Source organism: Lycium ferocissimum, unplaced genomic scaffold (genome assembly GCF_029784015.1).
Source record: "Lycium ferocissimum isolate CSIRO_LF1 unplaced genomic scaffold, AGI_CSIRO_Lferr_CH_V1 ctg13314, whole genome shotgun sequence".
Taxonomy (NCBI): domain Eukaryota; kingdom Viridiplantae; phylum Streptophyta; class Magnoliopsida; order Solanales; family Solanaceae; genus Lycium; species Lycium ferocissimum.
Genome location: NW_026714810.1, coordinates 1 through 27153, shown reverse-complemented (window position 1 = coordinate 27153; position 27153 = coordinate 1). Strand labels below are relative to the sequence as shown.

Below are 27153 nucleotides of genomic sequence, written 5' to 3'. Positions count from 1 at the left end.
ACAAAATTAGGCAACTTTTTAATTTTTGGCCCAAAAATTTTTCATTACTTTTAGTTTCCACCCAAAATTAGGCCCCATTACAATTTTCCAACTTAAGTAGCTTTACTTTCCCCAAAATTCCCAAAATTAGACTCTTCTAAGCTTTGACTCAGTTAATTTCTTGGTGATTTCAGCAAAGTAGCAAACCACGTTCACTTCGACTCCATTGTCATCTTCACTAAGAGTTTAGTTTTTCTCTATTAACGAAAACTTACAGTGAATAACTTTTGGATCTTCATATTGGGTCCTTCAATTCTTGCCCAAATTTGTCTCTGATTTCCCTTGTGTGTAAGTATTCTAAAGTGAATAATTTTTTGGATCTTGTTATTAGATCTTTCAATCTATGTTTAAAAACTCCTACTAGCTTTTGCATGCACCGATTTTTGAATTTTTTGTGGTGGGTCTTCATCAAACTAGAATATTACGTCCTTCACTTGAAGTGGGTAAATTTTGATCAGTTTCTTTCTGATTTGAACAAATTTTGGGCTAAAGGGAAAAAAGCTTTGATTTACTAAAGGGAATTTTTTTGCTATGTTGATTTTCCTAAAGGAACTTCCGATGTTCATGATCAATTTATGGTTGCAATCGTTACTTCCTAAAAATCACTCTTTGTTATTGAAAGAAAAGGGTTCGTAGTATAAGCTTGGTCCCGAAGTTCATGTTTTACTTCATAGTATTATCATAGATGTGCTTATTTCACTATCTCATGTAGCTCAGATCATTTGAGTGATATTCGTATTATTATCCTAGTTGTGCCTTTAGTTTTGAAGCTTATATGTCTAGATATTGCTAGCTCATATCGTCTTATGGTGTATTGCAACTTATTTTGCAGAAAACTTCAACAACCTCCATTTTCAATCAAGGATCAAGAGGAGAAGGCAAAGAAGGGAGTTCTTTCTTCAAGGTTTGCATTTTATAGAGCTTCTTACTTCTTTTTGCTGATTTGTTGGACTTGATGAAGAGACTTTGGCGTGATCAATCATGTAAGTATTTGGCGGCACTTTCCGGGTAACTAATATTCATCATAGAATCAAGTAAGTTTAGGATAACTAGAATTCTTGAAAGTTGACTAAAGAGTTTTTTTATTGATTTTGGCATTTTCTTATATTCAAAGTACAATTGTTTCATTGTTGATACAGGTGGATCTGTTGGAGTACATTTGTTTATTTGAATTTGTTAAGTTTAGAGCATGAAGAGAACAATGTAAATTAAGATAGTTAATTAGTCTAGCTTACCTACCTTAGCAGATGTTTTGGTAATAGGATGCTGGTCCTAATTCACGGTTAAGAGAATTCATTAATTCAATTCAATTACAATCTATTGTTGGATGACATTTCATTTTAGATGGTAACTTGCTTCTATTTTAAAAGCTTCTAGACATGGACTTTGTTTGACTTGAAAATAAGTAGGTTTGGTATGTGTGCTGCTAGTATGGGGGTTGTTTCAACATTTCATTGAGTCGGAGGGCATTTCAACCATTTATCTTCAGAAATGGAGGAATGGTAGTTATGCCACCCAATTGTTCGATGAAATGACTCAAAGAAATTTGGATGTGTTGAAGTCTGAGTAGCCTTAATTCATGAAACTCCCCCAGTATGTGAAGGGGGGTGTGTGAGTCCAAATGAATGTCTATTCATGTCAAGGGGTGTTCATTTTTTAGTGTTATTAGTTAGAAATACATCTGAATGATGTTTTGACAATAAGAAATACATCAATCACATTTTTAAACTAAAAAAAAAATGAAAAGAAATTGTTTTACATGGAGATTAATATACAAGTTCAGAATGAAAATTGATCACTTTTCCATATCCTTTTAAGGCTTTCTGTTAAGTGTTTCAGTTAATAGTAATGAGAGCTATGTAGTTCTAATTGTTTCTGGTGAAAGAAAAAAAAAGGTACTTTATATGTAGTAAAGATTAGTTTTTGAGAATACTAGTTAAAAGTTTTTAAGTTAAAAGATTGTTATGACTTTGTTGACAAGGCTGAGTGGTTGGATCCCAACTCTATATCTTCATAGGTGGTTTATCTAATTTGGCTAAGATAATTTTTGTTGGTAGCCAGCTTTGAATACCTTTCCTTTTTTTTTTTTTTTTTTTTTTGCTAAGATAATATAGGCTAAACAGATTTTGGATGAAATAGTGTTAGAATCTTTGGTGGCTCTTCATCAACCTTTTGTCTTATGGTGTATTGCAACTTATATTTTTGCAGAAATGTTCAAGGTTTGCATTTTGTAGAGCTTCTTACTTCGTTTTGCTGATTTGTGGGATTCAGTGGAGGGTCTTTGGCGTGATCATTCATGTAAGTATTTACCCAATGTGCATGAAAATAGTAAATCAGTGTAGCAGATAATGCCTATAAGATTTAGGATTCTTTGCTAAATCTGTTGGCATTTTTGTTATTGCTTATCATTATGCAATGGATCATTCTAAGTACTTACACAACTAGCTGATGTGCCAAGCATCCAGTGAGAACTTTTAAGCTGCTATAGCTTGTGCAATCAGTTTATACAAGACGCCTCAGCATTATCCTCACTAAAGGGAATGATATGCCCATATATATTTTGAACGTTAGAGTTATAATTTTTTAATTTGCTCGTACACTTCACGCTCTTGGGGCCTTTCCTTGTGCCGTTCATTTGTGATTTTCTGGGTAACTAATATTCACCATAGAATCATGTAAGTTCAGGATAACTAGAATTCTGGAGACTTCATTTGTGCAAGGGTCATTTTTAGCATGCTATTCTTATTCTTGATATTATCATTCATGCTATTTTTATTCTGTTAGAAGATAAGAAAATATACATATCATATTTCTACAATCTGAATGGGATAAAACTAAATTAGCCACTCATTTTGTTTCAGTTTGTGACCAATACACCTTTGTGGCTTAAAAAATCATACCTCCCATGTCTGACTACTAAAATTTTAGAAATTGAGTGCTTTTGTTCTATTCCTGTTCTTTAATTTTTTACCAGAGATGTTTCCTTTTTTTGCTCTGTTCTGATTCATCTATTTTTTAACTAGATTTCTTGATGGCTTTTTTTTAAGAAAGGTAAAAGGAGAATTGAATTTTGTCCTTCCTCTGTCAGATGGGACATGCATCGTTGACTTGATAGACATTAAGCACTTAACTGTTCATATTCATATTTCTCCTTAATGTTCCGCAGCCTGAAAATCATGGTTTAGGTCTGGAACATACATCATTGACTTTATAGACATTTAATAGTTTACTAATCATATCCGTATTTCTCATTGTCAATGACTACAAAGATAGCAAAGCGTTACATGTACTTTTTGCTATGGAGAGTGCATTTCTTCTGATTATGAGAAGGCGATTATATCTTTTGACTAAGTCCAAATGGTTTCATCAAATTAATCGATTGATCCGTTTTTGTATTTCTGGTGTCGTCTTGTATCTCTGCTAGTAGGGTTGTAGTAAAGTTGTTTGATTTGTTATGTTAGTGGAGCGTAATATAACTAATGGAAAATTGCCTTTGAAGGCAATAAAGTTAATCACCTTCCTACATTTTTATTAATTTGAGAAGTGAAAAAGTTTACTTTGAAATTTATTGACATGTCATATAGTTATTGCATGTTTCGTGGCGATGTATCATGTGGTTGGATATTCTCATAGGGAATAAAATGGCATGACTTTGGTAAGCATCTTGGTGAGCTATTTTAGCCGAAAGTCTAATCGTTTCTAGTCATAGGGTATGACAAGGTTTCTCTTAGCACTAATTCCACATTAATACAAAAGTACTTGATGCCCTCCCTCTCTTTTCTCCGAGGTGGTGCTGATCTTATAATTATAAGCAAGTGTTTGAGATACAATTGTCCTCTACTTTCTGGTGATTGATTAAATTTCTCAAGATTAGGAATTTGTTCAACTTTTCAATTATGGTTCACTGTTTGACATAGTTATGTCATATTTTTGTCATATACAAAAGATTCACCATGTTGTCCTGGTGCATTGTGCTCATTTCAATTTATTTTAGGCATAATTGTATGATGATAGCATTGACTTGATGTCGACCATTTGCTATTATCTGATCTCTTACCTTTGATACAGCAGAATAATTATTTTGATAAGTGAGCTGAGGCTAAAACAGAGCAGGTGATGTAAGAGACTAGAGCATCGTTCTCTAACAATGCATAGAGGAGGAGATTTCACGTTTGAGCGAACAGAGAGAAGGTCGGTTACATTATGTGGAGGAGCGATTTATGCGTGCATGATGAGTAAGATGGCATTATCACTCCTTCTTCGATTCTCGTCCCTTCGATACAGACTCTTCGGATGCTTTAGTGGTTACTAATGTTAGACTTTTTTATTAACTTTATACTCATTCTTTAGAATTTCTAGATTTTTATAGAAGAATTTATGTATTTGCAATTTTTAAATTCATTTTACATAATATATTTCATAGTATGAAAGTTACATTGTTGTTATTGTTAATTATTTTGTGCTTTTAGCTAACTTGATGTCATTTTAGATTAATGTGAAAGGTGACAAATAAAATTTTTGATGAAAAACCTAGCCTCAAATCCATCACAAAATAGCTGCCAAAGGTTTGAATTTGTGACGGAATATTGTGTCATAAAGGTTTGTGATGGAATATGCTGTCACAAATGCTTGGGTGAGAAATTAAAATTTGTGACGGAAAATGTTTTATCACAAATATTGTGATGGATTAAGTCATCACAAATCAGTCACAATTTTCTGACGGAATCAAGCCTAGTAAGGCTTCTCAATTTTGTGACGAAAATATGCACACAATTTCGCCACAAAAAATTGTAAATTTGATCCATCAAAAGAAATTTATGACCAAAGACTATTTGATCGGCCGCAGTTCCATCACAAATCCGTCACAAACCACCGGTTGTGACGGATTTTTTATAGATTTGTCCGTCACAATTTTGACATTTTTCTTGTAGGGAGTCACCATTCGAGATTTCTCGCAAATGGAGTTCTCGTGCACGGAGGCGAACTGCTATGTGTCCCAGATGTTGCGGGATGCCGCGTCAAATTTTGGAAGAAGCTCATTATTATCGTTATTCTATTCATCCAGGAGCGACGAAGATGTACCGCGATCTCAAGTTAATGTATTGGTGCGGATGGAATGAAGAAGGATATAGCGTAATTTGTAGCTCAAAGGTCCAAATCGCCAACAAGTGAAAATTGAGCATCAAAAGCCGTGGAGGATTGTTGCAAGCCATGGAAATTCCAACACGGAAATGGAGGTGATCAACATGCATTTTATTATAGGTTTGCCTCTGCTCTGGCCGTAAGTATGACTCCATATGGGTGATCATTGACATACTTTAAAATCGTTATTTTCTTCCAAAATCGTAACTACATACTCGGCGGAAAATTATGCAAGGCCGTATCTTAAAGAAATAGTGCGACTTCATGGTATTCGTATCTATTATCACCGACAGAAGCGCAATTCATGCCCAAATTCGGAAGTCTTTTCAAAAAGGTTTGGGAACTCAAGTGAGACTCGGACAACATTTCATCCACGGACAATGGACAAGCCGAACGCACTATTCGACTTTGGAAGATATGTCGGGCATGTGTATTGGTTTTCGGAGGCAATTGGGATGATCATTTGCCACTTATTGAATTTGCCTACAACAATAGTTATCATTCCAAAGATCCGGACAGGGTCCGTATTTAAGCTTTGTATGGAAGAGAGTGTAGGTCGCCAATTGGATGGTTTTGAGTTAGAGAGACACACCGATAGGTCCCGGAATCGATTCAACAAGCGGTAGGAAAGACCAAGCTTATCGTAGACCGATGATTGACAGTACAAAGTCGCCAAAAGTCCTATGCGTATAATCGCCAATGGAACTTGGAATTCCAAATCAATGATTGGGTGTTCTTAAAAGTGTCGCCGATGAAAGGCGTAATGAGATTTGACAAGAAGGGCAAGCTCGGCCCCGTATATGGGCCTTATAAGGTTGTACGCAAGGTGGGCTAAGTGGCTTATGAACTAAATTTACCTCCAGCTTGAAAATCCATCCAAGCTTTTCATGTGTCGATGCTCCGTAAAATGTTGGAGATCCTTCCTGGGATTGTACTGTAGGAAGATGTCCAAATCCTTTGAAAAGTTGGCTTATGAAGAAGTTGCCTATGGCTATACCGGATAGGCAAGTCCGAAGACCGAGAACTAAAGGAATGTCGCCTCGGTTAAGGTTCCGTGGAAGAATAACAATAGAGAAAGAGATGACTTGGGAAGCAAAAGGATATGAAGATCAGATATCCTTTTATTTATTTCTACCCCCGGAGGGTTCGAAGCTCTGGAGGTAAATTTAGTTCATAAGCCACTTAGCCCACCTTGCGTACAACCTTATAAGGCCCAATATACCGGGGACTGAGCTTGCCCTTCTTGTCAAATCTCATTACGCCTTTCATCGGCGACACTTTTAAGAACACCCAATCATTGATTTGGAATTCCAAGTTCCGTCGGCGATTATCCGCATAGGACTTTTGGCGACTTTGGTCTGTCAATCATCGGTCTCTGATAAGCTTGGTCTTTCCTACCGCTTGTTGAATCAGTTCTGGACCTATCAATTGTGTCTCTCTAACTTCAAACCATCCAATTGGCGACCTACACTTCCTTCCATACAAAGCTTCATACGGAGCCATCTGGATGCTGGAATGATAACTGTTATTGTAGGCAAATTCAATAAGTGGCAAATGATCATCCCAATTGCCTCCGAAATCCAATACACATGCCCGCAACATATCTTCCAAAGTCTGAATAGTGCGTTCAGCTTGTCCATTGTTCTGTGGATGAAATGTTGTGCTGAGTCTCACTTGAGTTCCCAAACCTTTTTGAAAAGACTTCCAGAATTTGGCTGTGAATTGCGCTTCCCTGTCAGTGATAATAGATACAGGAATACCATGAAGTCGCACTATTTCTTTAAGATACAGCCTTGCATAATTTTCTGCTGAGTATGTAGTTCTGACTGGAAGAAAATGGGCCGATTTTGTAAGTATGTCAATGATCACCCATATGGAGTCATACTTACGCTGAGAACGAGGCAAACCTATAATAAAATGCATGTTGATCACCTCCCATTTCCAGGTTGGAATTTCCATGGCTTGCAACAATCCTCCTGGCTTTTGATGCTCAATTTTCACTTGTTGGCAATTTGGACACTGAGCTACAAATTCTGCTATATCCTTCTTCATTCCATCCCACCAATACATTAACTTGAGATCGCGGTACATCTTCGTCGCTCCTGGATGAATAGAATAACGATAATAATGAGCTTCTTCCAAAATTTGATGACGTAATCCTGCAACATCTGGGACACATAGCCTGCCTCCGTACCTGAGAACTCCATTTGCAGAAATCTCGAATGGTGACTCCCTACAAGAAAATGTCAAAATTGTGACGGACAAATCTATCAAAAATCCGTCACAAATCAGGGTTTGTGACGGATTTGTGATGGAACCGCGGCCGTCAAATAGTCTTTGGTCATAAATTTCTTTTGATGGATCACAATTTCGTCACAATTTTTTGTGACGAAATTGTGACAGATATTTTCGTCACAAAATTGAGAAGCCTTACTAGGCTTGATTCCGTCAGAAAATTGTGACTGATTTGTGATGACTTAATCCATCACAATATTTGTGATAAAACATTTTCCGTCACAAATTTTAATTTCTCACCCAAGCATTTGTGACAAAAGATATTCCATCACAAACCTTTATGACACAATATTCCGTCACAAATTCAAACCTTTGGCAGCTATTTTGTGATGGATTTGAGGCTAGGTTTTTCATCAAAAATTTTATTTGTCACCTTTCACATTAATCTAAAATGACATCAAGTTAGCTAAAAGCACAAAATAATTAACAATAACAACAATGTAACTTTCATACTATGAAATATATTACAAATGAATTTAAAAATTGCAAATACATAAATTCTTCTATAAAAATCTAGAAATTCTAAAGAATGAGTATAAAGTTAACAAAAGTCTAACATTAGTAACCACTAAAGCATCCGAAGAGTCTGTATCGAAGGGACGAGAATCGAAGAAGGAGTGATAATGCCATCTTACTCATCATGCACGCATAAATCGCTCCTCCATAATGTAACCGACCTTCTCTTTGTTCGCTCAAACGTGAAATCTCCTCCTCTATGCATTGTTAGAGAACGATGCTCTAGTCTCTTACATCACCTGCTCTGTTTTAGCCTCAGCTCACTTATCAAAATAATTATTCTGCTGTATCAAAGGTAAGAGATCAGATAATAGCAAATGGTCACATCAAGTCAATGCTATCATCATACAATTATGCCTAAAATAAATTGAAATGAGCACAATGCACCAGGACAACATGGTGAATCTTTTGTATATGACAAAAATATGACATAACTATGTCAAACCAGTGAACCACAATTGAAAAGTTGAACAAATTCCTAATCTTGAGAAATTTAATCAATCACCAGAAAGTAGAGGACAATTGTATCTCAAACACTTGCTTATAATTATAAGATCAGCACCACCTCGGAGAAAAGAGAGGGAGGGCATCAAGTACTTTTGTATTAATGTGGAATTAGTGCTAAGAGAGAACCTTGTCATACCCTATGACTAGAAACGATTAGACTTTCGGCTAAAATAGCTCACCAAGATGCTTACCAAAGTCATGCCATTTTATTCCCTATGAGAATATCCAACCACATGATACATCGCCACGAAACATGCAATAACTATATGACATGTCAATAAATTTCAAAGTAAACTTTTTCACTTCTCAAATTAATAAAAATGTAGGAAGGTGATTAACTTTATTGCCTTCAAAGGCAATTTTCCATTAGTTATATTACGCTCCACTAACATAACAAATCAAACAACTTTACTACAACCCTACTAGCAGAGATACAAGACGCGACACCCAGAAATACAAAAACGGATCAATCGATTAATTTGATGAAACCATTTGGACTTAGTCAAAAGATATAATCGCCTTCTCATAATCAGAAGAAATGCACTCTCCATAGCAAAAAGTACATGTAACTTTGCTATCTTTGTAGTCATTGACAATGAGAAATACGGATATGATTATAAACTATTAAATGTCTATAAAGTCAATGATGTATGTTCCAGACCTAAACCATGATTTTCAGGCTGCGGAACATTAAGGAGAAATATGAATATGAACAGTTAAGTGCTTAATGTCTATCAAGTCAACGATGCATGTCCCATCTGACAGAGGAAGGACAAAATTCAATTCTCCTTTTACCTTTCTTAAAAAAGCCATCAAGAAATCTAGTTAAAAAATAGATGAATCAGAACAGAGCAAAAAAGGAAACATCTCTGGTAAAAAAATTAAAGAACAGGAATAGAACAAAAGCACTCAATTTCTAAAATTTTAGTAGTCAGACATGGAGTGTATGATTTTTTAAGCCACAAAGGTGTATTGGTCACAAACTGAAACAAAATGAGTGGCTAATTTAGTTTATCCCATTCAGATTGTAGAAATATGATATGTATATTTTTCTTATCTTCTAACAGAATAAAAATAGCATGAATGATAATATCAAGAATAAGAATAGCATGCTAAAAATGACCCTTGCACAAATGAAGTCTCCAGAATTCTAGTTATCCTGAACTTACATGATTCTATGGTGAATATTAGTTACCCAGAAAATCACAAATGAACGGCACAAGGAAAAGGCCCCAAGAGCGTGAAGTGTACGAGCAAATTAAAAAATTATAACTCTAACGTTCAAATATATATGGGCATATCATTCCCTTTAGTGAGGATAATGCTGAGGCGTCTTGTATAAACTGATTGCACAAGCTATAGCAGCTTAAAAGTTCTCACTGGATGCTTGGCATCAGCTAGTTGTGTAAGTACTTAGAATGATCCATTGCATAATGATAAGCAATAACAAAAATGCCAACAGATTTAGCAAAGAATCCTAAATCTTGATAGGCATTATCTGCTACACTGATTTACTATTTTCATGCACATTGGGTAAATACTTACATGAATGATCACGCCAAAGACCCTCCACTGAATCCCACAAATCAGCAAAACGAAGTAAGAAGCTCTACAAAATGCAAACCTTGAACATTTCTGCAAAATAAGTTGCAATACACCATAAGACAAAAGGTTGATGAAGAGCCACCAAAAGATTCTAACACTATTTCATCCAAAATCTGTTTAGCCTATATTATCTTAGCAAAAAAAAAAAAAAAAAAAAAAAAGGAAAGGTATTCAAAGCTGGCTACCAACAAAAATTATCTTAGCCAAATTAGATAAACCACCTATGAAGATATAGAGTTGGGATCCAACCACTCAGCCTTGTCAACAAAGTCATAACAATCTTTTAACTTAAAAACTTTTAACTAGTATTCTCAAAAACTAATCTTTACTACATATAAAGTACCTTTTTTTCTTTCACCAGAAACAATTAGAACTACATAGCTCTCATTACTATTAACTGAAACACTTAACAGAAAGCCTTAAAAGGATATGGAAAAGTGATCAATTTTCATTCTGAACTTGTATATTAATCTCCATGTAAAACAATTTCTTTTCATTTTTTTTTTTTAGTTTAAAAATGTGATTGATGTATTTCTTATTGTCAAAACATCATTCAGATGTATTTCTAACTAATAACACTAAAAATGAACACCCCTTGACATGAATAGACATTCATTTGGACTCACACACCCCCCTTCACATACTGGGGGAGTTTCATGAATTAAGGCTACTCAGACTTCAACACATCCAAATTTCTTTGAGTCATTTCATCGAACATTGGTAGGTATAACTACCATTCCTTCATTTCTGAATATAAATGGTTGAAATGCCCTCCGACTCGTTGGGATATTGAAACAACCTCTATACTAGCAACACACATACCAAACCTACTTATTTTCAAGTCAAACAAAGTCCATGTCTAGAAGCTTTTAAAATAGAAGCAAGTTACCATCTAAAATGAAATGTCATCCAACAATAGATTGTAATTGAATTGAATTAATGAATTCTCTTAACCGTGAATTAGGACCAGCATCCTATTACCAAAAACATCTGCTAAGGTAGGTAAGCTAGACTAATTAACTATCTTAATTTACATTGTTCTCTTCATGCTCTAAACTTAACAAATTCAAATAAACAAATGTACTCCAACAGATCCACCTGTATCAACAATGAAACAATTGTACTTTGAATATAAGAAAATGAAAAGCAAAATCAACTAAAAAAACTCTTTAGTCAACTTTCAAGAATTCTAGTTATCCTAAACTTACTTGATTCTATGATGAATATTAGTTACCCGGAAAGTGCTCAAATACTTACATGATTGATCACGCCAAAGTCTCTTCATCAAGTCCAACAAATCAGCAAAAAGAAGTAAGAAGCTCTATAAAATGCAAACCTTGAAGAAAGAACTCCTCTTTGCCTTCTCCTCTTGATCCTTGATTGAAAATGGAGGTTGTTGAAGTTTTCTGCAAAATAAGTTGCAATACACCATAAGACGATATGAGCTAGCAATATCTAGACATATAAGCTTCAAAACTAAAGGCACAACTAGGATAATAATACGAATATCACTCAAATGATCTGAGCTACATGAGATAGTGAAATAAGCACATCTATGATAATACTATGAAGTAAAACATGAACTTCGGGACCAAGCTTATACTACGAACCCTTTTCTTTCAATAACAAAGAGTGATTTTTAGGAAGTAACGATTGCAACCATAAATTGATCATGAACATCGGAAGTTCCTTTAGGAAAATCAACATAGCAAAAAAAATTCCTTTAGTAAAATCAAAGCTTTTCCCTTTAGCCCAAAATTTGTTCAAATCAGAAAGAAACTGATCAAAATTTTACCCACTTCAAGTGAAGGACGTAATATTCTAGTTTGATGAAGACCCACCACAAAAAATTCAAAAATCGGTGCATGCAAAAGCTAGTAGGAGTTTTTTTAAACATAGATTGAAAGATCTAATAACAAGATCCAAAAATTATTCACTTTAGAATACTTACATAGGAAATCAGAGACAAATTTGGGCAAGAATTGAAGGACCCAATATGAAGATCCAAAAGTTATTCACTGTAAGTTTTCGTTAATAGAGAAAAACTAAACCTCTTAGTGAAGATGACAACGGAGTCGAAGTGAACGGCTTGCTACTTTGCTGAAATCACCAAGAAATTAACTGAGTCAAAGCTTAGAAGAGTCTAATTTTGGGGAATTTTGGGGAAAGTAAAGCTACTTTGCTGAAATGTAATGGGGCCTAATTTTGGTGGGAAACTAAAAAGTAATGAAAATTTTTGGGGCCAAAATTAAAAAGTTGCCTAATTTTGTTGTTGTGAGGGAAACAAATCTATCACAAATTTATATATTTATTATTAATTGTCTTGTTATTATATTTGTAACAGAATATTCAATCCGTCACAATTTTTGTCACGGATTTGTGACAAATAATTGTCATTTTCAACCTTAGTACCTTAATTTGTGGCGAAAATATATACCGTCACAAAAATCATATTTAAAATTTGTCACAAATCCGTTACCCTCAAAATGTTTATGGGAAAAAAAAGTTTTTAAATTTTTTTTATGTATGAAAGGTTGATCCATCACAATTCCGTCACAATTCTGTCACAATTTGTGACAGAACTGCTCCGTCACAAGTTGACATTTTCTTATAGTGACTTTTCTTTCTGAGGAAGTGTATTTCTATAGTGGCTCAACTGGAGATCTTCATATTGGCGCCTTTTCACTTCCATATCTAAGGATGAAACAGCTGGGTTATGAATAACGACTCCTGCATTGCCCGAATCAATTAAACGCACTCCTAGGCTAGCTAGCTGGTGAAGCTCACGGACTAATTCTTTCTTTTCTGGTCGAACGTCGCACAGACTACCCATGGATTTACGGCTAAGAGCGTCGGCCACCACATTTGCTTTCTTGGGATGATATAAGATACTCACATCATAATCCTTCAATAGCTCCAACATCGCCTCTGCCGGAGACTCAACTCCTTTTGCTTGAAAATATATTGAAGGCTCTTGTGGTTTGTATAAATATTAACATGAATACCATACAAGTAATGTCTCCACATCTTCAAAGCATGAATAACCGCCGCTAATTCAAGATCGTGGGTTGGGTAGTTCTTCTCATGTTTTCTCAGTTGCCTGGAGGCATAGGCTATAACCTTCCCGTGCTGCATCAACACGAAGCCCAATCCGACACTGGAGGCATCACAATAAACAACATAACCTTCTGATCCATCTAGAAGTGTCAGAACTGGGGCTGAAGTCAATCTATCTTTCAATTTCTGAAAACTGTGCTCAAATAGAAATTTTGTTGATTTCTGAGTTAACTTTGTCAATGGTGCTGAAATAGAAGAGAATCCTTCCACAAATCTTCTGTAATAGCCTGCTAATCCCAGAAAGCTACGGACTTCTGTAGGCGTTGTAGGCTTTGGCCAAGTCTTCACAGCCTCGATTTTCTGAGTATCAACCTGAATACCGTCAACTGAGATAATATGGCCAAGAAAAGTTACAAAATTCAATCAAAAACTCGCATTTTGGGAATTTCGCATATAATTCTCGAATTCGAAGAATTCCAAGGACAATACGTAGATAACCTGCATGCTTTGCTTCTGACTGGGAATATACCAAAATGTCATTAATGAACACGATTACAAATAGATCCTAGAAAGGCCTGAACACATTATTCATTTAATTCATGAACACTGCCGGAGCGTCAGTCAACCCAAATAACATTACCCGAAATTCGTAATGACCATATCTGGTCCTGAAAGCCGTCTTCAGAATGTCTTCTTTGTTGACCCTCACTTGGTGATATCCTGACCTTAGATCTATCTTAGAAAACCACTTAGCACCTCAGTAATTGATCAAACAAATCATCGATTCTCGAAGTGGATATTTATTCTCGATTGTCACCTTGTTCAACCGTTCATAGTCAACGCACATTCGTAGGGAGCCGTCTTTCTTTTTTACCAACAAGACAGGTGCTCCCCATGGTGATGAACTGGGTCTAATAAATCCCTTCTCGAGCAAATCTTTCGTTGTGCCTTTAACTCCTTCAATTATGCAGGAGCCATTCTGTAAGGAGGAATAGATATGGGTTTGGTGTCCAGCAATACATCAGTAGTAAAGTCAATTTCCTGTTCCGGTGGAAGACCTGAAAGTTTATTTGGAAATACATCTGGAAACTCATTACTACCGGGACAGATTGAAGAGTTGGCAGCTTTGCTTCGGTGTCATGAACTCGGACTAAATGATAAATATAGCCCTTAGCAATCATCTTTCTTGCCTTGAGGTAGGAAATAAACCTACCCCTTGGGGATGCTGTGTTACCTTTCCATTCAAGCACTGGTTCTCCCGGGAATTGGAATCGAACCATCTTTGTCCTGCAATCTACATTAGCATAACAAGAGGCCAACCAATCCATGCCCATAATCACATCAAAGTCTAACATTTCCAGCTCAATCAAATCAGCTATGGTCTGACGATCACATACCACAATTGCACAATTTTTATACACTTGTCTAGCTATTACCGGGTCACCAATAGGAGTAGACACCTCGAAAGGTTTAATTGACTCGAGTTTCACCCCAATACGATCAGCAATATATAGAGTAATATAGGACAAAGTAGAACCCGGATCATTCAATGCATAGACATCATGAGAGAATACTGATAGGATATCTGCAACAACGTCAGGGAAGGACTCAAGATCCTGGTGTCCGGCTAAAGTATAAATACGGAGCTGGGAACCACCTGAACTGGATGTTACCCCTCTACCGCGGCTCGAAGCCTGGGGAGTCTACCCTACGGGGCACACGGACGAAGAAGAGCCTGCTATGGATCCTGTAGGCTGAACCCCTAATCTACCACTCATCGATGGGCAATCCCACATCATATATCCTGTCTGACCACAGGCATAACAAGCATCTGAGCCTCGACGACACTGACCCTAATGTAATCTACCATACTGGCTGCATCGTGGTAATGGTGGTCTCCTCTGACTAGGATCTCCTCCAAACTGGGAACCCGAAACTCTCGAGCTCTGACCCTGTCCTGAATAAATGGGGCGATCAAATCTCCTGCTCGCAAATCGAGAAGGTGCACTAGTCGCAGACTGGCCTGAATATCTGGAATATGACTACTTCTGACCCCCTCTATACTCACTACTAGCATCGGCAGATCTGGCCCTCTTACTTTGCCTTCTATCCATATCACGCTCTCCCCTTTGCGGCTGTTGCTCTTCTAAATTCTGGGCGTGAGCCTGAATACGGGAGATGTCCATCCCCTCCTTTAGTGAAGCTGTCAAGCAATCTTTGATCAAATGTGGTCCTAAGTCACTCACAAATCTATGCACCCGGTCTCCCATATCGGCTACCATGGTCGGAGCATACCAGACCAATGAATTGAAATGGAGACTATACTCTCAAGCACTCATATTCCCTTACTTTAGATTCAAGAACCGATCAGCTCGGGCCCGACAGACTTCGGGTGGCAAATAATGACGTATGAAAGCATTTACAAACTCTTGCCAAACCGGGGGAGGTGCATTCCCCCCCCCCCCTGAAGAAACCCAATTATTATACTAAAGAACCGCCACATCACGGAGCCTATAAGATGCCAACTCCACGAACTCCGTATCAAAAGCATGGATAATCTTCAGCGTCCTCAACATCACATCTATAAAACTTTGCGGGTCTTCATCCGGCTTTGACCCCAAAAATTCTAGCGGGTTCAAACTCATAAAATCATGGGGCTCTGGCACTAGTGGCTCTGTCACCCGGACCCGCACTCTGCCGCTGAGCCTGAGCGGCAACTAGTTGAGTCAATAGTTGAATAGCCTCGGTCATCTATTGACCCGAAGCACCCGGTGGAGGAACTGGAGGCATAGGAGCTGGAGTGGGAACCCTTCTTGCTCCCCTAGAATAGGCGGAGTATGAGAAGTATGAGGTGGAGCCTCATTATAGGACTCTCCCTTTTCTATCTTCACCGGAGACTCCTGTTCAACCCTTCTTCCTGTTGCAGTCTTGACCTTCTAGGTGGCTGTTGCTTTCTTCTTTACCGGCATCACTGAAACCATAACACACAATTAGGAAAAAAAGAAATCTTATAACATAGCTCTATCGCCATGATCTATGAAGAAGAAAAAAAGACGGTCATTATGCCTAAATGCCCCGCAGCCTCTCGTTTATAAGTGTGGCGCGCTTCACATTCATAAACAAGACTCTACTGGACACGGCTCATAGACACACCATAGGACAAAACTGCTTTGATACCACTTCTGTCACGACCCAACTAGTGGGCCATGACAGGTACCCGGAGCTGACTACCGAGCACCACTCATCATGCTATCTATCATACTTAGCCTGGACATGCATCAACCTCAACACAAGACTTATCATGGACAATCTCCAATTATCTTCCAAAACATATATATGTGCATAAGCCCACGAGGCTACAAAAAATGATGTACAGAATATGCAATGAAGAGGTCACATAGCATCTACAACCCACACATAAGTATCTACGAGCCTTTAACTGAAGTACTAAAATCATGAGGGCGGGACAGGATCCCGCCATGCCCCAATATATATACACAAAAGAATATACCAAGAAATGGCGTCTCCGAAATAGTAGAGTGCTCCTGCAAATCTGCTGAGTAGGCTCCTAAGCATCTGCACCATCTCCCGGTCTACCTGTGGGCATGAACACAACGTCCATAAAAGAAAAGGACGTCAGTACGAACAATATACTGAGTATGTAAGGCATGTAAATCAACATAATAAGCAAATAAGAGAACATGAGCTGAAGAGATAACTTGTGACTGATTGTCTCTTAAGGAGGAATCATGCATGCTAACAAAAAATATCATATCATGCATACATATATATAAACTGCCCGACCATATAGGTACGGTGTGATCATCATTAGCCCGCGTTCGGGCCTCCCGCGTCCGGGGTAAACATCTCAAGCTGCCCACTAGTGGTGTCTGCCCATGCTATATAGACATAGTGTAATCATCATCATAGCTGCCCACTACGCTTGTCGTAGTAGTGAATGCCCTACCATATATGCACGGTGTAGTCATATACATAATATGAGGCATGCATGGGAGCTCAAGTAAAGGCTATAACTCTATCGGAGTGACGTAAGGTCGGGAACCTCCAATTACCTTATGGAATAATCATCATCGTTATGCCTCACCTTGGAAGAACTAATATCATGAGGTGGGACAACAACAAGAAGTAACATCAATGAAATCATAAAAATAGGTTTATCAAACTCATTAAAGCATCATTATCTCAGAACATATCTCAACGCGATCTCATAAGAAGCTCTTCAGAATCCTTAACTTCCATCTTTTGGGATGTAAGAAGGTTATGGAAATATAGAGAAGAAATCATAATATAGGAGTCAGGCCTTTGAAAGAAGGGGACTAGCCTCACATCCCTTTACATCTCCTTAACTTTATCAACTAAATGCTTTCCTTCCAAGATCACGACTCTACATTCAAGAGATTTTGCATTGCATTAGATCATTAGAAGCATCCTTAAGTCTAGGCTAAAACGACCAAGGACTAACAAAAATTGGGCGACACCTCCTTTGTTTTTACAACTTTCCCTATACAATAAAAAACTCCTAAACATCAATGACAACACCCACAATATCATAATCAATAATCTTTACCAAGTTAAGCATTATCCAATTCTCAAAATTCCCTTTCAAGGTCATCTACAACCATAAATACCACACAACGTCATACTCATTCATATATAATACTTCTTCAACATTCTTAATGTCATTCATAATAAGATTATACTCATAGCATATCAAGAACTATGATTCATGTCAAGTTCTATTCAAGAATACCACTATTTTCATATTTGAGCTTCATATTCTATTTTCTCTCTTAATCCAAGTCATTCAACCCCTCAATACTCTTAATAACATGTGATGAACATGAAACTGACCTTTGATGATGTAGGAATGGACTTTGGATGAAAACACTTCACTTGGAGAAAAATTCAACTTCAACACCAAAGAGATTCTTGGTTTCCACAAACCCTAGAGAGCATCCTTGCACTTGATTCTACTAATTTTTGATATTTAATCTTTGATTTACCTTAAGTTTATGCTAGAGAGGTGTGTGGAATATTCTAGAGCTTTCAGGGCTGTTGGGGAGGGTAAAATCTAAAAAATGAGACCAGGGATCGTCTATTTATAGTTGGAACCAGAAAATTCTAGAGAGGCGGTTTGATGGCTGGGTCGACGTATCGACGGTCCTTCGACTTGACCTGTCGAATTGCACCTGCAGATCTCAGTCTTCAGAAACATGTTAACAGTGCACAGGGACGGTCTGTCGACATGTCGACGGCCCGTCGTCACTGACTGGTGTCTGCAGAATTTCCTGATTCAGTCCAGATTTCATCAATTTTATTCGTTCAGCTTCTAACTCCATAATTTACCCAGAATACCTACTGATACATTTTTACACAGAGTATAACACTTTATGTCCCCAAACTCGGGCACGGGTCTCCATTCTCAAGACATGCTCGACTAGGAAACCATTAGTTCTACTATGACGAAGACGAGGGGCATAACACCCCTCATCCTTTATTTCATTTTCCTTTTTAGATAAACCATTACCCTTCCCCACTTTCTCTCTCTTCCCTTACTAGTGAAACCCTAGCATCCGCCATGATTTTCCCTTGTCTCTCTCCGCCAAAAATGGTAATATCACAGAGCTGGGCTGACAAGCATAGCTATTACATGTTTGTTATAGTGAAAGCATCAAAAATTTTACTCGATTTCGTATTCCTTTCACACGAAATTGGTAATGAGTCCTTATTTTACTTTTTATTTTTAGATTTTGCTGTTAAAATGGTGATTTTCTTTTGCTTTAAGTTATTTTGCTTATATTTCTCGCATTTTTTCTATTGGTTCATGCCTATTGGGTTAGATCGATTCAAGAAGGGTCAAATCTGACCGCATGTTTGGCTACGCTTTAGATCTGGGTCGTTGGTTTGTTGCTTACTGAGTCTTGGTTGTTAAGAAGGGTTTATCCCACATCGTTATTGTTAGTTTTGGTTGAACTTTTGGGGTTCTATAAATAGAACCCCACTCTAACAAAAATAGTGGTCTGTAATGACCTGTTTGGTCGTTAGCATGATTTTTTCCTTATTGACCATTTTCGAGCTTCGTTAGTGTTTATTTTGACTTGTGAGAAATCTTGACTTTAAGTGAGAACCTTTGACCAAGAGTTGAATTGGTCGACGAGACCATATTTAGGAAATCTGAAGCCGTGGGTGAGTTTGTAGCGCATTTTTATGTATATCTATTTTTGTTTGTGTGTTTTGGGTCTGGAATGATAATTGAGTTTCGGGGTAGATTTTACGAAAAGATGAATTTTTTTCGTTTTACGATTAATCGGTGTCCCCCGCGGCGCCGGGGCCGTGATCCGCGCAAATGCGGTCGGGCGGTGAGGGTGCCGATGGAGTGGCATTCAGAGATGTATGGCTAGACCGTCATAGCGGTCTGGACACCGCTGGTGTGGAACCGTTGGGGCGGAACGATGGCCACTGCAGCGGTATCGCTGTACCAGAATGAATTTATATTTGAAAAATATCCTAGACATTTAGTCATTATTCTTATTTCGTTCTAAGGGCTAGACAGAGGCGAACTGAAGGGTTTTCTGCCTATTTCTCCACTAAGGTAAGGTTCTTGGCTCCATAATCACTTAGCTTCATCTCCTAATCCTTAATCTAACGATAGAATCCTTAGAATCAAAAGAGGATTTATGGGGTTTTTCTTAAAAGGGTATTAAAAATGAATTGGCTTCCTAAGTTATGAGTAATTGTTGTTATTCATGCTAGGTAATGTTATATCTAGGCTTGCTAATCAATAATCTTCCATTTATGAGTTGAATTTCTTGAATCAAAGTTAGGGTTCTTAGACCCAAATTTGGGGGTTTGCATATAAATGATGATTTTGAGAATTAATCGAGTATTCCTATGATTATAGTAATGGGTTTTGACCTTTTGGTATTGAATTTGGTATTTTGACCATAAAATTCCCGTTTTGGCCTTGAGACCCGTTTTTCCTAAATTAAAGGGTGGAATTTAACCCGAATAGAAAGTAGTCAATATGGTTATCATTCTTCATCGTTTCTGACGTAGAATTTACATGTGAATAGAGTTTGATTATTTGGAGGCGCTTCAAAAGACAAGGCAAATGTGTGGGTTCGTGGCACCTGTTTGGCTGCCAGGTAGGTTACGGCTGCCTTTTCGGTAGACTCCGGCTAGTTTCCCATATTCATGCATTAGAAGGAACGGGGAATGCATGTGTAGGAATTGGAGATTTGGGATGGAATCCCAGGATGATATTGTTGTGTGATTTGTATGTTCGGGCTTATGGCCTGTAGATTCTTTAGGATGCTTGATTTAGTTTTTGTGAGTATCAGTGGATTTTATGTGACTTGGGAGTAGTGGGTGATACCTATTTTATGTGTCTCACGATGAGAATTTTTGTAATATGTGATTAAGTGTGTTATGCTATTAATAGTGAATCTAGCTGATAGATGTAGGGATAAAATGTACCAACAGTTGCGATTGAGTTCTAAACTGAGTAGGGATGAATGCCTTGTGAGTAGGAGGTGAATTTACTTGTACTAAGCTAATAGGCTAATAAAGGAAGAGCGGTAATAATGTATTGTGACTGATTTGACCTATTGTGTTGGCTTGATGCCACGAGTGAGTATTTGGTATTGAGAATTGTTGTTACAACTTGTTTGTGTTATGGTGGTACCTTAATTTGATGTTGATACGGGAATAGAATTCCGTATGACTTGTGTAGATATTGATGATAGTGTTGGCATACCCATGTTGGTATTAGTGACTTGATATTTAGTTGGCGTACCGATGTTGGTACTTGTGACTCTGATATATTATTGGCGCACCTATTGTTGGTGTTTGTGATTCAGATATATTGTTGGCGCACCCATTGTTGGTGGTTGTAATAAAGATAAATTATTGGTATACCATTGTTGGTACTTGTGATATTGAGCATGATTATTGATGATGATATATGCATTGCACGCACTCTCATTCTTCATGATATACTGTTGAGATATTGATGATACTTGATGAAACACTGTGATGAGCTGAGCTCAATTTTTACTTGAGTGACGTGAGAGGCCGATATCCGATGTTAGTTCTGGAATCATTGATTAAGTGAGTGCATACAGATAGACTCGCGGGTCCCCAGAGGGTGCGGCGAGAACCCCCATGGGTAAAGATCGGTCCCGTCTTCGTGGTTGGGAAAAGATTCGAGACGGGTGACACTTAGACTTCGCGAGTCACACTAGGTTGTGCTACTGAGATGTCGATATTTCCGTCCGGAGTACATATGTCACAGCATTGGCATAACATTGCATTGCATTCATACATCATCGCATTGCATTGCATTATGGCTTGTTTGAGATGATTTGGTGTTTACTTGTGATGTTGGATCCGGATTGATATATTGAGACTTGGCACATTTAGGATTAGATGCTACTTTGGCAATGATGTGTACTTGTCTTCGATTATCTGTGGCTTTTACTGGTTGGTTTGTCTTATGGATCGTTCGTAGGATCAGTTGTATGTTTGGCCTCTAAAGAATGTAGACTAAAGATATCATAGTGAAGAGTCGACTTCTAGACTAAAAACGAATGGTATTAATTATATATGATTGTCATGATATTGTTGTGGATCTGGCTTGTGGTTATTAGCAGAAGGTGAATGAGTTAAGGGTCTTGGCATCATATTATGCGATAAATAGATGTAGGACTTGATTTAGTTGCTGATCATATTTATTTGTGACTTCTTTTACTGACATGTGTTTCTAACCATTGTCGGCATATGATACTTACTTAGTACTCGTTGATTGTATTGATATTGTTGTGATTATACCATGTCTAGAATCTGGTTTATCCTATCCTTGTGTGTCTTTATATTTATCCACACCTGCCTGATTCAATATAGATAAGAACTATGCCATCTCCATGTGATTGTCTGTGTTGTGATTACTTGGTTTAGGTTCAGTCTTGGCCATATTATGTTCATACATATCACTTTCTTTCTTCCATGTTTAAGTCATAAGTAAAGCCTTGGCTTTGGCTCATGAGATTAACATGCCTGCTGAATCTATTCATTCATTTTCTCCTTGTCTCATCTGTTCTTGTTGGCTTATAATTGTTCCATATACATGTATATTAGGCTTATCCTATTTATTCTAAGCCGTGTGTGTGCGCGCACGTGTGGATTTGTGTCTTCCATAGTTGTTGTTGGTTGAGAGGCAGTTTAGGTAAAAAGGGGTCTAGTTTGAACCTTCCCCTGGTGACCAGCTATTCCGGAGGTTCATGAAACCTCTTGGAACTTGTGCGGCATCAGGAATAAGGGGGGGTGATGACTTGGCCTTCCTACCACCTAGGTTTGGGGTTTGAGTTTAAGGACATGGAAAACACATATGCACATTATATGAGCTTATGAATAAATATGATGTGTTGTTTGTACATGTGTATATTTATGTATATAATAGGACTTGTAAGCAATAGTGCACTGTGTATATAGGTGTGTATAATATATGTATGATAGGAACAGTAAAATATAAACTAACCGGGGTCTTTTGTTTCTTTCCCCTCTCCACTGCATGGCCATTTGGGCCAAGGTCTAGCCACCCTATTGGGTCAAAAGCCCAATAGGAAAAATTCTTTCAAGTGTCGTTGAGTCCAAAAGAGAAGAAAGGGAAGCTAATATATTGAAGGCCCAGTCATGGGTAAAATTGACATGAAGGCCCAACCATAGGTGAAAATGATTGGGGTTTGGTACACCCCAATTTACTTTCTTTATTATATTTATGCCTTCTCTGTTTTGCTTAATTTGCTTTCTTGTATCGTATTCATTAGTTGTAAAACCCACAAACATTATTGGAACCATTTGTATTGCGAATTAGGCATCTTAGGCAAAACGGTGCATATGCCGTTTAGATTGACTCTAGCACCTAAAAATTCTTTTTGAAAATATGGAGAAATGCGTACTGATTTTTTAAAACTTAAAATGGAAAGAAATTGTTTTCTAGTCTTAATAAATAATTAAAAAGGTTTTGGAAAAGCAAAAAAGGTATAGCGCATGGTATAAAATTAAGAGGAAGAATACATTAGGCGGAAAACTTCTTTTTCAAACTATTGAAGCATGTCTCTTTTTCTGGGTTTGAGTCAATAAAAATGTGATGTTTTGGGCCAGAGCCCACCTGAGTCCTTTCCTTAAAAACTCAGCGTTTCAAAAGATATTTTTTTGGCCAGAGCCCATTCAGTTTGGTATTTTGAAAACAAATGATGTAGGTCTCTATTTGGGCTAAAAATTCTGTTTGATTTTATAAATATATGGTTAAGAAAAAAGTGACTAAGGCCCACAGTTTAAGTGGTTAAAATAAGGTACTTTTGGGCCCGAGCCCACGTAGTTTTATCCCTTTAAAACATGAAACTATTGCTTTGGGTCGAAACCCACTCATTTTTTCTGAATAAACACATGATTAAGGTTTTCTGGGCCAATGCCCATGTTTTAAATAAATCCAGTGAAGTATTTAGGGCCCAAAAACGAAATGAATTTTAAAAGTCAAAGTCTTATCTTTTGAAACAAAATCTGGTACTTTATAAAAAATGGATATGTAGCAAGTACATTTTTAAGGGAGCATATACAAGTTATTAGACCATAAGTATAATTCATTTTCTCCTAAAAGACCAACAGCGCAAAATATAAAGAGTTCTTTTCTTAAAAAATCAAAATAGTCCAATTTACGCTTATAATTATAAAAAATTTAGGTAAGAATGTTCTGAAAATATATTAAATAGATTGACCCGGTCTACGTGTGAGTAGAAGCATGAATAAAACCTATTCACCCAAATCATAAAAAAATAAATAAAAAAAACCACCTTTTTTCTATAGAAAAACTACTATCCTTATATATAAAAAGAACTAATTTATAGACGTAGATCATAAATCCGAACCTAAATACCCTATATTTAAAGGGAATATATTCAATTCTTTTCAAAAAATGATATGCAACATGACAATCTTTTTTGCGGGAAATAAACAGTTCGTGCAAATAACTCACACATTGGAATTCGAAGGTCAACTGTATAGTACGGATCCTTAATACTAGGGTGCCTAACACATTCCCTAGGGGATCACCAGAACCCTTACCTAGAACTTTGGATTAAAAATAATTTTTCACGGCGTATGAATAAATCCTTCAAAACTGGTTTTCCTAATTTCCTAAAAATTAGGTGGTGACTCTTTTAAAACGAAGTCTGAAAGAGCACTAACGATTTCGAAGTAGCTTTTTCGAGCGCTAACCCCGCCCGCTAATGCGAACCGTTACACCACACACGTCTGTTTGAGACGTGACAAAGTTGGTATCAGAGCTTTAGGTTCATTGATCTCGTCGTACAAGGACATGTCTAATAGAGTCCTGCGGATCGATACGGAGACGTCTGTTCTTATCTTCGGGAGGCTATGGGACACTAGGAAACTTCAACTTCTTTCTTTCTTTTGTGCTACTTGATTCCATTTGGCATCTAGATGATTCAAATTGGTATCTGACTTTTCTTTCTATTCTCTCATAGATGGTGAGGACTCGTGCGGTAACAGCAGCTAACGAGGTACCCGAGCCGACCGCTGGGGCCACAAATTGAAGGGAAGGTCAGGCCGCTGGGGCCGCAGTTCGTGGAGGAGGCCAGGCTAGAGGCCGTGGTTTTGGTAGATGCAGAGGAGAAGCAGCACCAGCCAGGGGTGGGGCTCCTGCGGCTAGTCAACAACGCGCTGATTCCCCTGAGCCTTAGGTTGTTCAGGATGAGGCAACCGAGTTCGCGTGATACCCGGCCTCGGCGGTATGTGTGCTACTCCCGGTGCTATCGGATGTTATGGTCCGATTGCGAAGCCTATCGAATAGCAAGCGAGCGGAGTGTGTCACCGGTAGCGGTAGGTAATCGGGGTGCGAGAGCCGGGTGGTCGCCGAGGCTCTAATTTAGGGTGCCGTGGCACACATGCCACGGGCGTGGTTTACGTTTAGATGAGGCCCTAGACAGAGTTGTTTCCTCCGCCCCCGATTAAGGAGGACCGGTGATGACTAGTGGCGAGCATGATTTGTTTTGGAGGTTCACTTAGATAAAGCCTCCAGAGTTCTATGGTACTGAGGCAGAGGATGCCTATCAATTCATTATTAATTTCCACGAGAGGATCCCGCATAAGATGGGGGCGGTGAGAATTATGGAGTGGGAGTTCGTGACTTTTCAGCTCGTAAAGGAGATGCCCGAGTTATGGTGGAGGGCGTTTGTAGCAGTGTAGGGGCGGTGGACCGTGCCTGCGGTGACTGGGACTCGGTTCCGCATTTTTTTTGAAAGTATGTTCTTGTACCTCGAGGGATAAGAGGCGTGATGAGTTCGAATATTGGAGCAGTAGCTCTTGATCTTTGCTTATGAGTCCCAATTTCCCTCTTTGGCTCGTTATGCTCTCCAGCTTTTGCCTACTAAGGAGGAGAGGATTAAACGTTTTGAGAAGGGGTTGAATACTGCCTTTCAGTTGTCGGCTCTTTAGTTGGTGACCAAGGATTGTTCTTTTCAGGAGGTTGTGGATCACGTGAAGAATGTTGAGGGTGTCCGTCAGGATGGCTACAACAAATATACAGAGAAGAAGGCCCTGAAAGGCTGGTACTTTCAGTGGTACGTTTTCTAAGGGACAGGGATCCCATAGTTAATCGAGTTGTCAGGTTCAACAGACTGTGCTGACTTCGGTTGGAGGCTCATCTGGAGTCGTTCACAACTCTATCGACGAGCAATGGGCTCTCGGACCGAGTTCCCGGATGGGGAGGTTTTCGAACATTCTTGTCGGTTAAGAGGCCTACTCTGATCGTTCACATTTTGGAGTGTGGCGGTGGGAAAATCGGGAGATTTTTTCCTAAACTTCCCGGACCCGGTAAACAAGAGTGGTCGGTGTTCGAGCTACAAGGCCCCCAATTACTCCAGTTAGAGGAGGGGGATCTTTTGGTCGGAACCGTGCTCAGACTGGGAGAGGTGGTCACACGACAAGTAGAGGTGGCGCTCAGCCCAACAGGGGCGGTTATCAGTTTGGTAGGGGTGGTCGTAACAGTTTAGGGGGATCATAGATGTTCTCAGGCTAGTGGTGGGCGTGCCTATTGCTATGCTATGCCAGGCAGGCCAGAGGTTGAGGGCTCAAATGTAGTTATCACAGGTACTATCTTAGTCTGTTGCCGGCAGGCTTCAGCACTATTTGATTCGGGCTCCACATTTCCGTATGTGTCTACTTACTTTCTAGCAGTTTTGATACGACTTGTGACTTGCTTAATACTTTTATTCTTATATCTACTCCGATCGGAGATTCTGTGGTTGTAGATAAAGTGTTTTAATCTTTCATTGTTACAATTATGGGTTATGGTACCTGGGTAGACTTAATGATTTTAGACATGGTAGATTTCAATGTTATTACGGTATGAGTTGGCTATCTCCCTACCATGAGATTCTAGACTGTCACGCTAAAACCGTCACCTTATCTATGCTCGGGATACCTAGACTTGAGTGGAAAGAAAACCTTAATCCCTTTCCAAAGAAAATTATCTCTTATGTCTGTGCTAAGAAACTCGTTGAGATGGGGTGTTTAGCTTATTTGGCACATATTCATGATACTAATGCTGAGATTCCACCACTTGAGTAAGTTCCTGTAGTTTGTGAGTTCGCAGAGGTGTTTCCTTCGGCTTACCCGCATGCCACGTACCGTGATATTGATTTCTTTCATTGACTTAGAGCGGGGGACTCGCCCTGTTTTCTATCCCTCCATATCGTATGGCTCGACAAAGTCAGGGAATTGAAAGAACGAACCGGACGCTTCTCGCAAGGTTTTATTTGTCCGAGTGTCTCTCCATGGGGCGCTCCTGTGGTTTTTGTGAAAAAGAAGGATGCGACTATGCGGATGTGCATTGATTACCGCCAGTTAAATAAAGTGACCATTCAAGATAAATATCCCATTCCTCGCGGATGT

The 27153-nt window shown here is 38.4% G+C and overlaps 4 long non-coding RNA genes across 7 annotated transcripts; 2 read left to right on the top strand and 2 right to left on the bottom strand.

Moving 5' to 3' along the window:
• Positions 1 to 205: 205 nt before the first annotated feature.
• LOC132042104 (uncharacterized) lies at positions 206 to 4568 on the top strand. Its single transcript, XR_009411363.1, has 4 exons — positions 206 to 323; positions 872 to 1022; positions 2248 to 2337; positions 4108 to 4568. It is a non-coding gene; the product is annotated as an uncharacterized LOC132042104 (long non-coding RNA).
• LOC132042105 (uncharacterized) lies at positions 1926 to 3699 on the bottom strand. The gene is made up of 3 exons (XR_009411364.1): positions 3564 to 3699; positions 2887 to 3146; positions 1926 to 2040 (listed from the first exon to the last, which is right to left on the bottom strand). It is a non-coding gene; the product is annotated as an uncharacterized LOC132042105 (long non-coding RNA).
• Positions 4569 to 7878: 3310 nt separating the features above from the next.
• Positions 7879 to 12498, bottom strand: LOC132042102 (uncharacterized). Of its 4 annotated transcripts, none has more exons than XR_009411360.1 (4): positions 12156 to 12498; positions 11362 to 11510; positions 10045 to 10134; positions 7879 to 8276 (listed from the first exon to the last, which is right to left on the bottom strand). It is a non-coding gene; the product is annotated as an uncharacterized LOC132042102 (long non-coding RNA). The 4 variants fall into 4 exon arrangements; XR_009411361.1 differs by having other exon boundaries at positions 7879 to 8273; XR_009411359.1 differs by lacking the exon at positions 10045 to 10134 and having other exon boundaries at positions 7879 to 8273; positions 12056 to 12498.
• LOC132042103 (uncharacterized) lies at positions 8682 to 10471 on the top strand. The gene is made up of 3 exons (XR_009411362.1): positions 8682 to 8821; positions 9239 to 9466; positions 10342 to 10471. It is a non-coding gene; the product is annotated as an uncharacterized LOC132042103 (long non-coding RNA).
• Positions 12499 to 27153: the final 14655 nt, after the last annotated feature.